Genomic DNA, 18,364 nt, shown 5'->3' with positions numbered 1-18,364 from the left:
AGAGTTTCTTTACTGTAGCTCTCAAAAGCAAACTGAGATTCCAGGTTACTGTGCTGAACTCTGCAAAATTTCCCTTGGAGTCTCATCTGAATGTCAAGTTTGCTTGCCACATTTGTGGCTTCCTCAAACCAAAATTCATGATAAACTTCAATATTTTCCATCATTCACTTACTAAATGCGGCATGACAATCAAGCTATTGGCTGAGCAGAAGACATGACTGTGTCTACTGCCTCATCTTGATTTACAAGCAAAACCTAGAAAACCTAAAAATATAAGTGTTTTGTGGTTTACCTAGGAATAATACACAAAGTATTGTGGGTATTTTTAGTGAAGGAAATCAATTTTGCATAGTTAATTTCAACCTAAATAAAATGTGAATTTTGTTTAAAAGATTTTTTTTTAATAAATAAATAAAAGTGTCTAATAAAGAAAAAAAGCACTTAGGATTCTTGCTTTACTAACAATTCTTGCATGTTGGGTTATCCAATCTTCCTAGCCCAAGGCCATTTAAAGAAGTCATTTCTGGAGACTTCCTTGGTGGCTCAGGGGTTAAAAATCCACCTTGAGATGCAGGTGACCTGGCCAGGGAACTAAGATCCCACATGCCAGGGAGTACTGAGCTTCGACTACTGAGTCATGCATTCTGGAGTCCGAGCACAAAGAAAGATCCTGCATGTCACAACCAAGACCTGACACAGCCAAATAAATAAAAATAAACTGTAAAAAGAAAAAAAGAATTGCTAGAAGTGTGCCTAGTTGCTCAGTTGTGTCTGACTCTTTGCAACCCCATGGACTGTAGCCTGCCAGGTTCCCCTGTCCATGGAATTCTCCAGGCAAAAATACTGGAGTGGGTTACTATTTCCTTCTCCAGAGGATCTTCCTGACCCAGGGATCAAACCCACATCTCCTGTGTCTCCTGCCCTGCAGGTGGAGTCTTTACCCTCTGAATTATCAGGAAAGCCCTAGAAGTGTACCAGGAGCTGTAAGAAATGGCAGATGAGTAGAATCTCAGAATCAGGAAAAAAAAAAATACAAAAATGAGTACCCAAGAGCAGAGTAATTGCGACCATTTAGTGCAGAGCTGTAAACAGGCCCTGTGCTGTGCTGTGCTTAGTCCCTCAGTCATGTCCGACTCTTTGCAACTCCATGAACTGTAGCCCACCAGTCTCTGTCCACGGAGAATCCTCAGGTTAGAATACTGGAGTGGTTTACCATACCCTCCTCCAAGGTATCTTCCCAACCCAGGGATCAAACCCAGGTATCTGCATTGCAGATGGATTCTTTACCATCTGAGCCACCAGGGAAACCCAAACAGGCCCTAAGGGTCCATAATTGCTGGTTTTGCAACAAAGCACGATGATTTCCATTTAGAGTTTTGATGTAGATCATCCAGAAAGACTTAAAGGATGTAGCATGTCCTCTTTTAAAAAGGAACACAAGTTTGTTCTCTCCAAAATGGCCAAACTAAATGAAGTTAGGCACTGTTGAAGGGATAGAAATTATCTTGGGGGAAGAAAATATTTCAGTGAAAGAGTCCCATACTTGGTAATTCCAAATGAACAACGGTTAGATGGTGAGGCAAGAGTATGGAGGCTGCAGGAGGTACGTTAGCTCATTTTCACCCACCTCTGCTTAGAGTCCTCACCAAGACTTTTCAACAGCGCGGAAGACAAAAGCAGAAGGAATGTTTCAGAGGAGGAGGCTAAAGAGACATGCCAACTAATTGTAGTATCTACTCTCAGATATTCAATCAGGGAAGGGGATTTAACCCAAGGACATAATAAGATCAACGAATAGGACTAGAAGATCAACGGCAGCTTAAAGCACTGGCTCTAGGTCAATTTCTAAAGTTGACACCACAAGAAAAATATTCTTGGAAAATATCGAAGTATTCAGGGTGAAGGTCATGACATGTGTAACTTACCTTCAGATTGTTTAGGGAAAAAATTATGCATGTACACATATGTGTGTGCGTGTCCATTTGTGTGTGTGCATACTGGCGGGGACAGATGATAAAACGATAAAACAAATGGAGTAAAATGTTAGCAACAGGTAAATCTTTTTTATTTTCGGTGGTGGGGGAGGCACACAGCTTGTGGAATTTTAGTTTCTGCCCCAGGGATTAAACCTGGGGACTCAACAGTGAAAAATGTGGAGTCCTAACCACTGGGGACTTCCCTGCTGGCTTAGCAGTAAAGAAGCCGCCTGCAGTACAGGAAACACAGGAGACTCAGATTCAATCCCTGGGTCGGTAAGATCCCCTGGAGAAGGAAATGGCTACCCACTCCAGTAAACTTGCCTGGAAAATTCCACAGACAGAGGAGCCTGGCAGGCTACAGTCCATGGGATCACAAAAAGTCGGACACGGCTGAAGTGACTGAACAGCAACAACACCACCACTGGACTGCCAGGGAATTCCCAACAATAGGTAAATCTTGGCAAAAAGAATAAAGATGTTCTTTGAACTATGTTTTATTTTTACAACTTTTCATAAAAGTTGGAATTATTTCCAACTTTTAAAAATATATATTTTAATTAAGGAGGTCCAAGGTGGCCACATTACCACCTAGAATGGTCACTTCTGCTCCCACTTTCTTCTGAGCTCCCAGCCGGGCCCCTCCCATCCACCCAGAGGCAGCGTAAAAACAGGACCGTTCAGCCTGCAATCCTGTTGACTCTCACACCCAGGCTGTGCCTGTTTGGAAGGTGTCCAAGCCCAGCATGTGATGGCCTTGTTCCCCGTGGCCACCTGACACTCACCCAGGGCATGGGGTAGGTCAGTCACCGCTCACACTTCACCTCCACCTTCAGCCGGAGGCATTATTCCACACAATTGGTCCACTGCAGTACAGAGTTTGAGGGGCATTTTGTTCCCCTGAGTTTGGAGAAACCCTCTCAAAATCACCAGAAACTTCCTGTAGACCAGGCTTCCTCACACAGGGGTGGCTGGTACGTGGAGGGATCAAGATGGGAAGTGGAGCAATACATCAGGAAGGCCTTTATTCTGTTTTAACAGGAAAGTAGAATTTATTGGTGAGTGTGATAAGAAGGGGACAGCGCCAGGCTCTCCTGAGCACAAGGCCTACCATTTGCCCAGGGGCAACAATTAAGGATGTGTTTGACCACAGTCATCTGGGATGAGCCACTTTTCTGTCATCATGTTTTCAAATTCATCTACATTAAACTTAGTAAGTCCCGGGACTTCTCCAATGGTCCGGTGGCTAAGACTTGGAGCTCCCGAGACAGGGGACCTGGGTTCAATCTCTGGTCAGGGAACTGAGATCCCACATAATACAACTAACAGTTCACATGCTACAACTACAGATCTCGAATGCCACAACTAAGACCCGCCTGATGCAGGCAGATAAATAGATTTTTTAAAAATAATTAATAAACTCAGTAAACCCCCCACTTCTTGGAGACAGGGATCTTCTGGTGGCCAGGGAACTTGAATCTGGCCATGAACAGAGTCTCAGGGCTTCCCTGGTGGCTCAGCGGCAAAGAATCTGCCTGCAAAGCAGAAGCCACAGGAGACATGGGTTCGATCCCTGGCTGGGAAAGATGCCCTGGAGGAGAACATGGCAACCCACTGCAGTATTCTTGCCTAGAGAATCCCATGGACAGAGGATCCCGGCAGGCTACAGTCCATGGGGTCACAAAGATTTGGACACATCTGAGCAACTTAGCACACACCAGGGCCTCAATCACATGCTCCTTGCTCTGCAGCTTGGTACAGATGGACATTATAATTTGGCCAGTGTGGACCCTGGTCACTGGGTCCTGGCGCTTTCCAAAGGCACCGTGCATACCTGTCTGGAGCCTATCAGAGCCTAAGAGCACAGAACAGCATCTTGTTGATGCAGGTGATGTGAAGGGGTAGAGCCACACTTGGATGTGAAAGCTATCTTTGCCACAGCTTTTCACCATGTACGTGTTGGCACACACAGAGGCAGCCTCTGGGGCCTCGGAGGACAGCTGCCTATCCTCATCAGACACTGTGTGCCCACAGAGTGGGAACTCATCCACTTTTGCCTTCTTCTACCCTAGGTCAAAGATGTGGATCTTGGCATCAGGGACATTTCAGCAGAAGTGAGACTCTGGGTTCAGCTTGTTTTCATGTTACCAGTAACACCAGGCAGGGCAGAAGCTCATGGCAACAGCAGGATCTTCAGTGGGCATGCCAAAGGGAAAGAGTCATCAGGAAGACTTTTTGTTTGTTTGTTTGTTTTTCTTGGCAGCACTATGCAGCACGTGGGATCTTAGTTCGCTGAGCAAGGATGGAACCCACTCCCCCTACATTGGAAGCATGTAATTTTAACCACTGGACCACCAGGGAAATCCCAGGAAGTTTTTTTTGTTTTGTTTTGTTTTGTTTTTCAACAAAGGGGCATCCTGAATGAGATCTTCTGGAAATGTAGGATTTGTATTAGTTTAGAAGAGAAAGAGATTTCATGTAGCCCACAGTGTGCCCAGTGCTTAGGGGCTGAAAAGAAATTGACCCACGAGGACAGTGGAGGCTGGGCACTGCCTACAGGCCATTGGCCATGGGAGCCCGGGCTGGTCCAAGGGGGCTCCTCCCCTCTGATGTGGCCACAACAGCCAAAGGACACATCACCCGTCACCCCCAGGTGAATAAGGAGGGACGTGACTCCACTTGCAAGAAGGGCCTGGGGCTGAGTCAGGGCCCACATACAATTCTGCCCCAATCCTGCCCCACCCAGGGCAAAGGCCAGTCCCCTAAATGGGTGGGGGACCATGGAGGGAGACATTTGGGGTAAGACGTTAGGAAACTTGCAAGATCCTGTCTCTCTCACCATCAAAATAAAGGAAGTGTCTGGGAGTTTGTTGTGTGGGTGTGAGTGCAGATGTGAAAATGGGCATGAGTGTATGCGTGCGTACTGACTGGCCACTCGGCCATTCTGACCATCCTACAAGAGAACAGGGTGGGGGTAGGGAGGCGAGGGGCCAACATTCCCCCTCAGGACATCATACAGCACTTTGGGGCCACTCTTTTAGGAAAAATTGGCCCCTGAGGGAATGAGGTGAGGCCTCGTCTACCCCTAACACAATCTTGCAGACCCAGGGTCCCCACAGGATCTGAGGCTGGCAGGAGGTAGAAGAAGCCACAGCCTGGGAGATAGTGCCCTCCTGTCCCTAAACTGATGAGGCAGTCTGAGCCCGGGTTGGAAAAGAATTTCCAGACAAAGAGCATTTTGGAAGGAAAGGAGTTTAAAAAGAACAAAGAGCAGAGATAACAAGGGCACTGTGAGTGCAGTGGGCCGACCTCCTGACAGACCAGGAAGAGGCCACAGTTTTTGTGGGTTAATTGTCAATTTTTATAGCCTCAAGACAAAGAAAATTCTTGCCAGAAGGTTGACATTAGGTGATTGGTTAGGATAACCCACTCCAGTATTCTTGATTGAGGGACAGAGGAGCCTGGTGGGCTATAGTCCATGAGGTTGCAAAGAGTCAGACATGAATGAAGTAACTTAGTATGCATGATGATTACTGGAGTGGGCATCTTTGCCTAATTTTCAACATAAAGCTTGTTAGTGATGATCGGGGCTTTTGGCAAGAGTTACAAAGGGGCTCATTTAGCTTCAGAGGTGACCTTGGTTCTGGGCTCCTCTTCTTGGCCGTGGTACAAGGCCTCACACCTGTGGCCTTGGGGCAAGACTCAATGTAAACCATGTAGCTTGGTGATCCTGATGGGCAGAGGGTGAGGTGCTACAGGAAGGCCCCAAGACAGGTCTGGGGCAGGTTTGTTGTTCAGTTGCTCAGTCACGTCCAACTCTTTATGACCCCATGGACTGCAGCATCCCTGGCTTTTCTGTCCATCACCAACTCCCAGAGCTTGCTCAGACGCATGTCCATCGAGTTGGTGATGCCATCTAACCAACTCATCCTCTGTCATCCCCTCCTCCTGCCTTCAATCTTTCCCAGCATCAGGGTCTTTCCCAATGAGTCAGTCTTTTGCATCAGGGGGCCAAAGTATTGGAGTTTCAGCTTTAACATCAGTCCTTCCAATGAATATTCAGGGTTGATTTCCATTAGGATTGACTGCTTTGATCTCCTTGCAGTCCAAGGGATTCTCAAGAGTCTTCTCCAACACCACAGTTCAAAAGCATCGATTCTTCAGCGCTCAGCCTTCTTTATGGTCCAGATCTTACATTCATACATGACTACTGGAAAAACCATAGTTTGACTAAATGGACCTTTGTTGGCAAAGTAATGTTTCTGCTTTTTAATATGCTGTCTAGGTTTGTCATAGCTTTTCTTCCAAGCAAGCATCTTTTAATTTCATGGCTACCAAACACCATCTTCAAGAAAATAGTCTGTCACTGTTTCCTTTGTTTCCCCGTCTATTTGCCATGAAGTGACGGGACTGGATGCCTTGATCTTAGTTTTCTGAGTGTTGAGTTTTAAGCCAGCTTTTTCACTCTCATCTTTCACCTTCATGAAGAGGCTCTTTAATTCCTCTTCGCTTTAGGTCATAAGGGTAGTGACATCCTGGGGCATGTTGGAAGGGCATCTGAGACCTGCCAGACATGCCTGAGGCTGGGTCACGGGGCTTGAGAGCCACAGGCAGGGGCAGGCTCCACCCCTGACAGAGACCCACACCTCTCCTTGCTGTGATCAGGAGAGACAGGAGGGGACTAGGTAGGATGAGTGCCGGCTTGCACAGAGGGTCAGGGCAAAGGGAAGCTGCACGAGAGTCAGAGATATGGTGCATTTCAGTATTACGTGCCGTATTTTCTTGCACATAAATCCATCTAGTCAGACACTGTGCATTCATTAAGTGTCTACTTCATGCCAAGCTTCTGCTAGAAGCTGGATTTAAAACTATGAAGAGGACTTCCTTGGTGGTCCAGTGCTCAAGAATCCACCTGCCAATGCAAGGGACACAAGTTCAATCCCTGGTCCAGGAAGATCCCACATGCCACAGAGCAACTAAGCCTGAGCATTATAACTATTGCAGCCCTTGTGGCCTAGAGGCTGAGAACCGCAGCAAGAGAAGACACTGCAGTGAGAAGACACTGCAATGAGAAGCCCTCATACCGCAACTAGAGATTAGACCTGCTCTCAGTAACTGGAAGACAATGGCACCCCACTCCAGTACTCTTGCCTGGAAAATCCCATGGACGGAGGAGTCTGGTAGGCTGCAGTCCATGGGGTCGCTAAGAGTCGGACACGACTAAGCGACTTTACTTTCACTTTTCACTTTCATGCATTGGAGAAGGAAATGGCAACCCACTCCAGTGTTCTTGCCTGGAGAGTCCCAGGGACAGGGGAGCCTGGTGCGCTGCCGTCTATGGGGTCACACAGAGTAGAACACGACTGAAGTGACTTAGCATAGCATAGCATAGCAGCAACTAGAGAAAGCCTGCACACAGCAGTGAAGTACTCAGCGTAGCCAGAAATAAAATAAAAATTTTAGAGAAACTATGAAGTGTTACCTGCCCTTAAGTAGCTGAAGAAGACAAACAATGCTCATTAATAGGAAACAGTGAAACGAGAAACCTACTGGCTCAGTGGTAAAGAATCCAACTGCAATGTCAGAGACTTGGTTTCGATCCCTGGGTCAGGAAGATCCCCTGGAAATGGAAATAGCTACCCACTCCAGTATCTTACCTGGGAAATTCCATGGACAGAGGAGCCTGGCTGGTTACAGTCCATGGGATCACAAAAGAGTCGGACACGACTTAGTAACTAAACATGCCCAGAGAACCCAGGGGAGGTCAGGGACGGCTTCCTGGAGGAGGAATTAGCCACTCAAGGGCTACCTCCAAGGGTGCTGATCGACAGCCTGGCAAGCATGTGGAAGTCACAGACATGCTTGATTGGGGTACAGAGTTGGGGTGTCAGCTGGGGCTCACTGTGGCCAGCTTTCCAGGCCACACTAACAGGTGGAGACTTTCTCTGGGAGGTGATGAGAGCAAAGGAGTGTAAGAGAAGAATGATCTGGTCCCATGTACCCAGGGGTGGATTGCCACGGCTCAGGGTGGAGGAGGACACATGAGAAGGGTCAGCCAGGAGTCAGAGGCCAGTTCAGTGCTTCTCAAACTTCAATATGCATGTGAATCATCCAGGAGTCTAGTTAAAATGCAACTTCTAAGGGGCAGGGGGTTCAGGATAGGGAACACATGTACACCCAAGACTGATTCATGTCAACGGCAAAACCACTACAATATTGTAAAGTAATTAGCTTCCAATTAAAATAAATAAATTTTTAAAAAATAAAGAAGAAAATAAATAAATAAATAAAATGCAACTTCTGACTCAGGAGGTATGGGGTAGGTCCCAGGAGTCTGCATTGCTCACAAGGGCTCAGATAGTTGCATGATGCCCATCTCACTATATTTCAGTGACAAGAGTGGAGCCTTAGCTGGCAAGTTGGAATGACTAAGGGAGTTTTAAAACCTCTGACATATGACTTACCTGGTGGTCCAGTGGTTGAGAATCTGCCTACCAATGCAGGGGATGAGGGTTCAATCCCTGGTCAAGGAACAAAGATCCCACATGCCTCAGGGCAACTAAGCCTGCGAGCCACAACCAGAGAAGCCCATGTGCCACAACAAGACCCAGAGCAGCCAAAAGAAAAATAAATAAATTAAAATGAAGTCTCTAGTGAATGGGAAGCAGTCAGGCAAGGGCAGGTGGGCACATTGAAGTCAAGGATGGCCAAAGCCAGTGCTGAGTAACAGCCTAGTGGGGGGAACCCCTCCCTCTCTGAGAGTTTCATGAAACTGGTCTAGGGTAGGATTCAGCCATGGGGCATTTTTGCTCCCTGGGTGACTCTGTGTGTTAGTTGCTTAGTCATGTCTGACTCTTCACAACCACAAAAGTAGCCCGCCAGGACTATAGCCCTCCAGGTTCCTCTGTGCATGGGCTCGTCCAGGCAAGAATAATGGAGTGGGTGGCCATTTCCTTCTCCAGGAGGTCTTCCCGACCCAGTGATTGAACTCAGGTCTCCTGCATTGTAGGCATGTTCTTTACCTTCTGAGCCACCAAGGTGACTCTAATATATAACAAAATTTCAGGACCTTGGCTTTTAAAAGTCATTCAACACATCCAGCCAACGATAGATGTAATGAGTGCAAGAAGAAGCTGAGATCACCCTACCTTGGGAGTCTCATGCCTCTGGAAATATTCAGTGTCTGGATAGGACTGACTGTGTCCCAAATTCATTTTCTCATTTGCTTCTCACCTCAGCCCTGTGATGTAGATATTATCACCATGATTATTATCCTCTTTTTCTAGAGAGGCCAACAAAGGCTGGGCTGGGTGAAGGACTTGCTCTAGAACCTCACTCACTCCTTGGAGGCTTCACCTGTCCTTTCACCGCCCCTCCTTCTAAAGGTCAGCCGCCACCACAGACAACATGAGCACTGTTTGTTTTTTTTTAATATTTATTTATTCTGCTGCACCAGGTCTTAGTTGCAGCACACGGAATCTCTGATCTTCATTGCAGCATTCAGGATCTTTAGTTGTGACATTAAAACTCTTAGTTGCAGCATGTGGGATCTAGTCTCTGGACCAGGGATCGAACCCTGGCCCCCTGCATTGGGAGTGCGGATGGAGTCTTAGTTACTGGACCACCAGAGAAGCCCACCAGCAGTGGGTTGGTAGGAAGATTTAGCGGCAGGGGTGGGGGGAGATTCACTTCCTAGCGCGTTCTCTGTAGCCTGCCCTTGGGAATCAGTCACCACTCCATTGCAGTTTGTGGCGGCAAAGGAGGAAAACAGTCACCTCCCTTCTGGGGCTACTGGTCCCTCTTACACTAGACCCATTAGCCAGATGCACTTCAGGGGTAAGAACAGAAATGCCCAGGAATTGTCAGGAGTTCAGCCCAAGGTAGAAATGAGCAGAGGGTAGGAGAGAAGGGTCATATCCCAATGTTTTATTGTTTTATCATCTGGTAAATCCTTCTGAAGCCTGGCCAGGCCCCACATCTCATATAGAATTGTTACGGGAAGCACACTGATTGAAACCGCCCACCCTGGCCAGGCACCATAGTAACCATTTGCATGAGTTGTTTTATGACAGGAGATCCTGATAAGGAATACGGAACTAATAAGCCACCACCAACCGGAAGAATTCGGGAAAGGTCAAAAGGAGACAACGCGTGTCCATCCACTTCCCAGAATCCCTCCCGCTAGCATCCATCTTGGCTGAGTGATGCGTGCACCACCAGGAAAGACTGAGTTAGAATGATTGATCAAAGACCACCCGGAAACTAATTCCATCACCATCAAACCCAAGACTGTGAGCCACACAGCAGAGCAGTTCTCCTGGGTTCCCTTACCCTACTGCTCTGCACCTGGGCGCCCTTTCCCAATAAAATCTCTTGCTTTGTCAGCATTTGTGTCTCCTTGGACAATTCATTTCTGAGTGTTAGACAAGAGCCCAGTTTTGGGCTGTGGAAGGGATCTGCCTTCCTGCAACAGAATCAGGCAGGACTCAAGTGGATGGGAGGTCAGCTTGTCTAATAGGCCGTGTTCCTAGAATGACCACCCCTCCTGCGCACAGTGTTTTGTGTCATCAACTAGTCCCCCAGGGAAATGAGACTTGCTTTAGAAAACCACTTGGTTTTGCAGATCAAGTCATGAAAATGTACATTTCCTTGGAACAATCCTGTTCTGAGAATCCATCCTAAAAGTATACAGAAAACAGAAAAAGCTAAATGCAAGAAGAGGATTCACGGATGGGGGACAGATAAATTAAGAGTTTGAGATTAACATATACACACTGTGTGTGGGTGTGTGAGAATTGCTCAGTCGTGTCCAACTCTTTGCGACCCCATGAACTGTAGCCCATCAGGCTTCTCTGTCTGGAATTTTCCTAGCAAGGAAAATTTCCTGGCAAACAACAGGAGTGGGTTGCCATGCCCTTCTCCAGGGGATCTCCCCAACCCAGGGGTCAAACCAGGATCTCCCACATTGCAGGCAGATTCTTTACCATCTGAATCACCAGAGAAACTCCATACACACTTTACTATGTATACAACAGAAAATAGATAAGCAATAAGGAGCTACTGTATAACCCAGGGAACTATACTCAATATTTTGCAATAACCTATCAGGGAAAAGAAACTGAAAAAGAATCACTTTGCTGTACACCTGGAACTAAATAACATTGTAAATCAACTCTACCTTAATTTAAAAAAAAGAGAGAGAGAATTCATGAAAAATCAAAGGCTCCTTCAATGTCCATCTAGAGAAGAGGAGACTCTGTTATTTATAAATTATTACACAAACTTTGCTAATTGTGGTCAAGAAGATTAACTCAGAAAACGTGAAAATGCTTTTCCCACATGGGGAAAAGAAAATCAGAACCCCAAATTGCATTTGCACAGGCTTGTCAACCATTAACAAATCGCATACACAAAGGCTGAAAAAAATAATTCAAATGAAGAGTGGCTTAACATGCATATGAATCACCCAGGGGAGGGTCTGGGTAAAATGCAGGACCATATTTAATTTATTTTTGGTATCTTTATTTCAATAATAAAATTTCAACTACATAAAATGACATAGAAATTTCAAGAAATGTTTATGCTAACTGAAAAAGGAACAGAAAATGATGTATACATTAAGATTCTCTGTTTTTTGAGTAAAACCTCTTTTTTTTTCCTTTATGCATATTGTGAACATCTGCCCTGAACTGCCTTGGGGCATTAAGGGATGAGCCCATTGGTGCTGACTGTACCATTCACCCTACCCCCACCACTCCCATCCCCACCATGCCCATCCCCCCCAACCCCTCCACATTCACCTCCCCCCACAACCTCCCACACAAGCCAATCAATACTGCCCACAATGTCCAGACACAGCCATCCGGAGGGACAGGAAAGCACATCTGTTGGGATAAGGGCAATTCCAGAAGGTGATGCCCACCAGCCTCTTGAAAAGTAAGCAGGAGCTTCCCCGGAGATTATATGAAAAATTCCTAGCCAAGCAACTGCAGCTGTAAAAGGGGGAAAGAGGGGTCATGAACCCACAACTGTTCCCAGGGCCCACAGCGGGTGGGGGAGGGGGCAAGACCAGATTAAGAAGGTTCCTGTGCCCTAATAAAAGAGCTTGACCTGGACTCCGCAGCTGGTGGGGAGCCCTGGCAGCGTTTTGAGCAGGATGAGGTGTCAAAGCCGCTCTGGTGTCAGAGCAGGGGAGGCTGGGCAGGCTAGGATGAGGGGAGCTGCCAAGCTGACCTCCATGGCCCAGGCAGGAGCTGTGAGCGCCTGGATTCATGAGGAGGGGGTAAGGGAGAGCTGGCCAGGGAGTCACTGGGCTCATCAGGACCTGGGGACTGATTAACCGAAAGGGATTCTGGAGGGAAATGAGGATGAGACACTGAGAAACCTGCAAGTATATGACCACCAAACCAGAAATATCAGCAAGAAGAGCAGGGGCTTGTTAAGACAAAGCCTTCGTCCACAAACTAGAGAGAGCATTCGGGCTCCACCAGCACTGACCTGACACCCTTGGGGCCTGATATATCTCAGAAGTCAGTATTTTCTGAGTCTAAGGAGGTAACACATGATTTACTGTATATATGCATGATCACACACTTGCTGAGGTCTGATGCAACAGCCCATAATCTAATACATTAGCATTCCTGCTGCCAAGCCATGAATATTCATTCACACGAAGTAGGTCCACAAAGACAATAAACAACCTCAGGTCAGGTCAATCAACGCTGCCACCAAATGAGTTTGAAATCCTTTGGGTTTGGGGAAGTGAGATTGAGGATGAGGGATGTTGCTTGAGCAACTATGGTAGCTGAAGACCCAGTGGCAGGTGGGCCCCTCAGAGAGACAGGAGCAGAAGAAAGCTGAGCACAGAGTCCTGGCAACAACCATGTGGGGGCCGAGGCAGGAGAGGACCCAGCAAAAGAAGCTGAGAGGGAGCTGCCAGATTTACAGGGAAGAAGTAGGAGGAAGGGCTGTCCCAGCAACCCCAGAAGGAAAGAAGGAACCATGAGCAGTGACAGTGCTACAGAAAAACCAGGGGCAGAAAAGGCCCAAGGTCACAGGACTGGAGACTTGGACCCTGTGGGATGTCAGTGGCAAGAGGTAGTAGCAGTAGAATGAGGGCAGAGGGCAGGGAAGGGGGAGCCACAGGTGAAGACCTCCTTTTGCAGGAACCAACTGGACATGGAACAACAGACTGGTTCCAAATAGGAAAAGGAGTACGTCAAGGCTGTATATTGTCACCCTGCTTATTTAACTTATATGCAGAGTACATCATGAGAAATGCTGGGCTGGAAGAAACACAAGCTGGAATCAAGATTGCTGGGAGAAATATCAATAACCTCAGATATGCAGATGACACCACCCTTATGGCAGAAAGTAAAGAGGAACTAAAAAGTCACTTGTTGAAAGTGAAAGAGGAGAGTGAAAAAGTTGGCTTAAAGCTCAACATTCAGAAAACGAAGATCATGGCATCCAGTCCCATCACTTCATGGGAAATAGATGGGGAAACAGTGGAAACAGTGTCAGACTTGATTTTTGGGGGCTCCAAAATCACTGCAGATGGTGACTGCAGCCATGAAATTAAAAGACGCTTACTCCTTGGAAGGAAAGTTATGACCAACCTAGATAACATATTCAAAAGCAGAGACATTACTTTGCCAACAAATGTTCATCTAGTCAAGGCTATGGTTTTTCCTGTGGTCGTGTATGGATGTGAGAGTTGGACTGTGAAGACGGCTGAGCACCGAAGAATTGATGCTTTTGAACTATGGTGTTGGAGAAGAGTCTTGAAAGTCCCTTGGACTGCAAGGAGATCCAACCAGTCCATTCTAAAGGAGATCAGCCCTGGGATTTCTTCGGAAGGAATGATGCTAAAGCTGAAACTCCAGTACTTTGGCCACCTCATGCCAAGAGTTGACTCATTGGAAAAGACTCTTGATGCTGGGAGGGATTGGGGGCAAGAGGAGAAGGGGACAACAGAGGATGAGATGGCTGGATGGCATCACTGACTCGATGGACGTGAGTCTGAGTGAACTGCGGGAGTTGGTGATGGACAGGGAGGCCTGGCGTGCTGCGATTCATGGGGTCGCAAAGAGTCGGACATGACTGAGTGACTGATCTGATCTGATCTGGCCAAAAAAGCAATGAGACTGGGTTACAGAATTAGACTGATGGTGCGGCTGCAGGACCTGGGGTCTCGATGAGTGACAGAGAAGATGAAGGACAGAAAGTGAGTTCAAAGACACTGCAGCACTATTTACAATTGCCAGGACATGGAAGCAACCTGGGTATCCATTGACAGATGAACGGATAAAGAAGATGTGGTACATATGTACAATGGAATATCACTCAGCTATTAAAAGGAATGAAATTGGGTCATTTGTAGAGATGTGGATGGACCTAGAGTCTGTCATACAGAGTGAAGTAAGTCAGAAAAAGAGAAACAAATATTGTGTATTAATGCATAATGTGCAGAATCTAGAAAAATGGTACAGATGAACCTATTTGCAGGGCAGGAATAATGACACAGATGTAGAGAACAAATATGTGGACAAGGGGAAGGTAGGATGAACTGGGAGATGAGCATTTACACATAGACACTGCGTGCATGCTTAGTCGCTCAGTTATGTCCAACTCTTTGCAATCCTATAGACTGTAGCCCACCAGGCTCCTCTGTCCATTGGATTCTCCAGGCAAGAATACTGGAGTGGGTTGTCATGCCCTCCTCCAGGGGATCTTCCCAACACAGAGACTGAACCCAGGTCTCCTGCATTGCAGGCAGATTCTTTGCCATCTGAGCCACTAGGGAAGCTCATATAGACATTACCATGTGTAAAACAGATAGCTAGCAGGAAGCTGTTGTATAGCACAGAGTGCCCAGCTCTGTGCTCTGTGATGACCTAGAGGGGTGGGATGGGGGTGGGAGGGAGGTCCAAGAGGAAGTAGATATATGTATACATATAACTGAGAGACAGGGAAGCCTGGCATGCTGCTGTCCATGGGGTCCAAATAGTCAGACACAAAGGAATGGCTGAACAACAGCAATAGCTGATTCACTTCATTGTGTAGTAGAAACTAATACAACATGGTAAAGCAATTATACTCCAATAAAAAAAAATTTCAAATGGCATCCACTGAAAGACATGTATAAGAATGTTCGTGGCATCTTTATTCACAATAATCCCCAAACTGGAAACAACCTGAAGGCCCATCAAGACCAGAAAAGATAAACAGTGACTTATCCATCCAATGGGGTTAGAAGGAGAATAAACTGTATTGCCCACAATAACTTGGGAATTTCACGGACACAATGTCAAGCATAAGAACTCATGTATTGGGACTCCTCTGGTGGTGCACTGGATAAAAATCTGCCTGCCAATGCAGGGGACACAGTTTTGATCCCTGGGGCAGGAGGATTCCACATGCCCTGGGGCAGCTAGGCCCGTGCTCCACAACTACTGGAGCCTGTGCACCTAGAGCCTGTGCTCTGCAGCAGGAAAGGCTGGTGTAAAAGGGAAGCCCGTGCACTGCAACTTGAGAGTGGGCCCCAGCTGCAGAAACTAAAGAAAGCCGGAGTGCAGCAACGAAGACCCAGAGCAGCCAGGAATAAATAAATAAATAAAAATTTTAAAAAGAGAAGGAACTCATATATTTTACTGTCTGTACATTACACCTCAAAGAAAAAGGTTAAGGATGATGGACTTGAGGGTTTCAGATGAGAAACAGTGTAGGAGAGGACCAGGCCCTGCAATCCAGGGCTGAAGCAGATCCCAGGGAGGCTGATGGAGTCTGAGAAAGGAGGGAACCACGTGCCCCCTGGACAACTGAGCCCCTCAATAGTGACAAGATTGTAGGGACTTCCCTGGTGGTCCAGTGCCTAAGACTCTGAGAGTCAAATGCAGGGGGCATGGGGTTGATTCCCAGTTGGGGAGCTAAGATCCCAAGATCCCACATGCCCTGTGGCACAAACAAAAATTTACAAAAAACAAAAGCAAAAAATAAAACAGTGACATGACGTGAAACAGCTATGAAAACCTACTTTGCAAAGTGGGTGGCACTGTATTCAGTTCAGTTCAGTTCAGTTCAGTCTGTCAGTCGTGTCTGACTCTTTGTGACCCCATGAACTGCAGCACACCAGGCCTCCCTGTCCATCACCAACTCCCAGAGTTCACTCAAACTCATGTCCATCGAGTCAGTGATGCCATCCAGCCATCTCATCCTCTGTCGTCCCCTTTTCCTCCTGCCCCCAATCCCTCCCAGCATCAGAGTCTTTTCCAATGAGTCAACTCTTGGCATGAGGTGGCCAAAGTACTAAAGTTTCAGCTTTAGTATCATTCCTTCCAAAGAAATCCCAGGGCTGATCTCCTTCAGACTGGACTAGTTGGATCTCCTTGCAGTCCAAGGGACTCTCAAAAGTCTTCTACAACACCACAGTTCAAAAGCATCAATTCTTCGGCGCTCAACCTTCTTCACAGTCCAACTGTCACGTCCATACATGACCACAGGAAAAACCGTATTATTAATGGTTTATTCAATGAAACTGCCGGTTCCAGCTGCTTCCTCCCTGTCTGGCCCAGGTCTGGCCCCCAAATCCACTGCAGCTTCTGTTGGGCAACACTGTGGACACCTCCCCACACACACAGTGCACACACACAGTGCACACACACACCGCACACCACGTGGCACACTCTCACAAGGACCAAACCTGGATAAAGGCTTTAGTGACACCATATCAGTGGAGTAGCCCTGGCTGGCCCACTACAGCTGAGGTCCTCTAGGACAAGCCTGGTCACACTGGGCTCCTTTTCCTCTGAACTGAGCTCCTCTCTAAGGGACTTCCAGCTCTCAGGCACATTCAATGTCCCCTGTCTGCTCACCAGTCTCTCGGGACCTCCATGTATGTGACCCAGGACAGACCCGGCAGGCCACAGGGGACCATGAACAATAGCTGCCAGGCACAGCAGTTATCCTCAGCCAAGACTGTTGTTGTTTTTGTCACTAAGTTGTGTCCAACTCTCTTTGACCCCATGGACTGTAGCCCACCAGGCTCCTCTGTCCATGGGATTCTCCAGGCAAGAATACTGAAGTAAGTTGCCATGCCCTTTTCCAGGGGATCCTCCTAACTCAGGGATCAAACCTGCATCTCCTGCTTGGTAGTGGTTCTTTATCACTGAACCACCTGGGAAGCTAAGATTATATCCATCCAAAAATGGATAGTCTCTGTGGCGCAATCGGTTAGCGCATTTGGCTATTAATCAAAAGGTTCATGGTTCGAGCCCACCCAGGGACGAATTGGCTTGGACTCTAGCCATGTCTCAACTGTTGGGCTTACCTTGTGGCTCAGCTGGTAAAGAATTTGCCTGCCACGTGGGAGACTTGGGTTTGATCGCTGGGTTGGGAAGATCCCCTGGAGAAGGGAAAGGCTACCCACCCCAGTATTCTGACCTGGAGAATTCCATGGACTGTATAATTCATGGGGTCGCAAAGAGTCGGAACAACTGAGCAACTTCACTTTCATACTTTCACTTTCTTTCAAAAATGGGTAGGACACTTACTTCCTGAGTCTTCATTTTCTCTTCAATAAAACAACTAGGTCCCAGTTAATTTTTAAGGGAGATACGTTAGACAGGCATCATACATTTCTCAAATTCAGTCTAAGCTAAAGGCAGGCAGCAACCCAGCTCCTGGCTGTGAAGCTCCAAGTTCAGGCAGGGTGCATCCCAGGAGTTTGGGCAGCACAAGCTAAGCCCTGTGCAAAGATTCTAGGTCGGCAGGAGAGTGACCTAATTAAACACACAGGCTTATTCTTAGATGAGGAGCCCCAATTAAGGCCCCTGGGCAGCCACAGCGCAAAGGCACAGCCCTAGAAGTGACCAGAATAATTCTTATTTTTAAACAGCAGTTACTTACTTCTGATTATAAAACTAGCACATATTCATCAGAGCACGTTTGGAAAATACAGAAAATACAGACAAGAAAATGCTACCCAGAGATAGCCACTGTTTTTCCTTATTTCCTCATGGGTATGGAAATATTTACACGTTTGACTTTTGGGGGGAATATATATTCACATAATGTAAGTGAAAAAAAGAGACAAAAATAAACAGTGTGATCCTAAATTTGTTAGAATTGTCATAGGGATATAGTTTCCTATCTTGTTTCTTTCACTCAGTACTAAAATACAAACATCTCCTCTATCTCATTAAATATTCAGCTACTTGATTTAGTTTTAGATTTTTGTGTGTGTGAACCATTTTTAAAGTGTTTATTGATTTTGTTATGAGACTGCTTCTGATTTATGCTGTGGTCCCTTAATCCTGAGGTATGTGGGATCCTAGCTCCCTGAGCAGGGATTGAGCCCACACCCCCTGCATTGGAAGGCAAAGTCCCAA

General features: G+C 46.8%; 1 non-coding gene and 1 pseudogene across 1 annotated transcript; one reads left to right on the top strand and one right to left on the bottom strand.

Annotated features, from left to right (window-relative positions):
* Positions 1-3,107: 3,107 nt before the first annotated feature.
* Positions 3,108-4,120, bottom strand: LOC109565556 (large ribosomal subunit protein uL16-like; annotated as a pseudogene).
* A 13,068-nt stretch (positions 4,121-17,188) lies between these two features.
* Positions 17,189-17,262, top strand: TRNAN-AUU (transfer RNA asparagine (anticodon AUU)). Its single transcript has one exon. It is a non-coding gene; the product is annotated as a tRNA-Asn (tRNA).
* The last annotated feature ends 1,102 nt before the right edge of the window (positions 17,263-18,364 follow it).

The sequence above is a fragment of the Bos indicus genome, chromosome 11 (genome assembly GCF_029378745.1).
Source record: "Bos indicus isolate NIAB-ARS_2022 breed Sahiwal x Tharparkar chromosome 11, NIAB-ARS_B.indTharparkar_mat_pri_1.0, whole genome shotgun sequence".
NCBI lineage: Eukaryota > Metazoa > Chordata > Mammalia > Artiodactyla > Bovidae > Bos > Bos indicus.
The sequence above is the reverse complement of the archived record's forward strand: the minus strand, read 5'-3'. Positions and strand labels throughout refer to the sequence as shown.